Genomic DNA, 2,859 nt, shown 5'->3' on the forward strand with positions numbered 1-2,859 from the left:
AATTAGCAAACAAGCATTTCAACATCTCTGAGTCTGCATTGTAACATGTCACTTGCAAGTAATGCATACGTAGTAAATGTATTTTAGGCAGTATTATGTGTGCTACATATGTGTGCTGTTAAGAGTATTTGAGCCACGAACACTTTCCATGAAAACCCAACGAAGTGATGCTGCTTGTCTTTGTATGTATGTGTCTTTTTTTTTTCAATCAAGCAGGAAATTTTCAATATGATATGTAAGGAATGAGTGTACATGAGGATTGTATCAACGGTACAGTAATACCACATTTTTCCATGTGTCTCATTAAGTTTGATGCGGTTTAGCTACACGAACATTGTATACAGAACATTTTTTTTTTTTGCACACACAGTGTACATGTAATTTACATCTTTGCAGCTACTTGTCTGCTATGTTTAATGGCTGATATCCATTTTAATCTTGCCAAGATCTTCCATTTAACTCACTTCCACTTCTCTTTTGTACTTGCATGTAAGAGTAAATACTCAAGTACCGGCATATCTTAAGACTATATAATGTATGCTGCATGTGTGTGCTTCAAAGAGTGTGTGAACCACAAGTACTTTCCTGTTTGGAAAACTCCACCGAAGCATGCTGCTTGTTTTGTTTTGTTTTTGTTTTTCAATCAAGTGCTGAATTTTCAGTTGAATATGTCAGTAATGTGTGAACAGAATGACATTAATAGTACTACCACATTTTCGTTGTCACTTATAAGTTTGATGTAGTTTAGATTGAAGTACATTGTATTTTTTTTTTTGCACATATTATATCTCTACAGCTACATCATTGGTATTTATGGGTAATGGCTGAAATCCATTTCAGTCTTGCCAAAATATTCCATTCAACTCATATATGTAATGGTACAGTGTGTGATTCAAAAAGTGTGTGAACCGCAAGACCTTTCCATGTTTGGAAAACCTGTACAAAGGATGCTGTTTCAATGTTGTTGTTTTTTTCTCTCTCTTGGTTTTGTTTTTGTTTTTGTTTGTTTTTTCAAAGCAAGTGATGGATTTGCAATGTAATGTGTTAGGAATGTGTGTACAGGAGGAGAAACAAGTGCACCATTGAAAAAAAAATATGATTACATTAGTAATTATACCATATTTCTGTCTTTTTAAGTTTGATATAGTTTAGAGACATGTAGAGTGTATACAAAACATATAGATATATTTTTTTTTTGTGGATGGTTTAAATCTTTACAGACACTTCTCAGCCATGTTTAATGGATGCAATCTCTTTCAGTCTTGACAAGTTTTTGCATTAAACTCATTTAAGCTTTTGATCTTATATGTAATACTTGTAGTAAATGCATGTTCTTTGTGTCTTTTTATGTTTGATGTAGTAAAGAGACATAAACATTTTTATACAAAATATATATAGATTATATAGATATATATTTTTATGCATAGTTTTAATATTTACAGACACCTCGTAGCCATGTTTAATGGCTGCAGTCTCTTTCAGTCTTGACAAGATCTTGCATTCAACTCATTTGAACTTTTGTTCTTGCAAGTAATACTTGGATGTAGTAAATGCAAGTTCTTTGTGTCTTTTTAAGTTTGATGTAGTTTTCATATGTATGATATTATGTATATTTGTATAGTTTAAATCTTTACAGACACCTCTTTGCTATGTTTAATGCCTGCAATCTCTTTCAGTCTTGACAAGATCTTCCATTCAACTCACCCCCTATCTCTTTGCTATGTTTAATGGTTGCACTCTCTTTCAATCTTGACAAGTTCTTGCATACAACTCTTCAACTTTTGTTCTTGTATGTATTATGTATGCTACATGAGTGTGCTATCGAGTACTTGGGCCACAATCACTTTCCATGTTATGAAGGGATGCTGCTTTCTATGCTCTTTTCTTTTTTTTTTAAATTTCCAGCGAAATATGCAAGGAATATCTCTACAGGGTACTACATTTATAGTAATACCACATTTTTCATGTTTCTTGTTAAGTTTTATGTTTTTTAGCTACATGAGCATTGTATACAGGATGTATTTTTTTCACGTATTTTACATCTTTGCAGCTACCTGTTTGCCCTGTTAAATTGCTGAAATCCATTTCCGTCTTGCCAAGATCTTCCATTCAATTCATTTCAAGTTTTGTACTTGCACGTAATTAATGTCGTGAATGTATGCCATATATGTGTGCTTTTATGAGTGTGAACCACAAGCACTTTCACTGTTTGGAAATGCCAACCAAAGGATGCTGCCTGGTTTTTTTTTTCTTTCTTTTTAATCAAATGGTAAATTTTTTTGGGAATATGTACTGAATTTTTTTAAAGGAAGATGAACAAGTTACAACACACACGAAGTGAATTTATCAATATTCGTCTACCTTGGTGCCACTGCCTTTAATGTATTCATTTGATTTATTGAAAAATGAAGTAATTTTTATGTATGCTTGATGCTACTATATGTTATACGAGAATACACCACTACCTTGAAGAAATGATGGTTTTGTTCAGTTTTGACAGCAGATGCGGTACACATGGATCCATTAAACGAAATGTGTTTGTGTAAAACATAAGCTCTTGGTGCTGTATCAATTCATATATTTGTTGTATATTGTCACAAACATGCATTTATAATCATGTAGTGTGAATAAATGTGTCTGTGTGAATGTGTGTTACATTAGGGAAGAGGGTCAAAGTTGAAAGAAGGTAAAATCTGTGCCCAGTTACTTAACAATGCAAAGAAATGTATTTATCTTAAAATTGTGCCCAATTTGTTTGAAATACAGACCATCAAGGTGCATAAATGTAACCACAAAAGGTTCAAATTTTAATTTGCAAGGTGAAAAATTCAACCACCATAGATTCATTCTTTTAACCTG

Source organism: Diadema antillarum, unplaced genomic scaffold, assembly GCF_040938485.1.
Source record: "Diadema antillarum isolate AM-2024a unplaced genomic scaffold, OU_Dant_1.0 scf00000054, whole genome shotgun sequence".
Taxonomy (NCBI): domain Eukaryota; kingdom Metazoa; phylum Echinodermata; class Echinoidea; order Diadematoida; family Diadematidae; genus Diadema; species Diadema antillarum.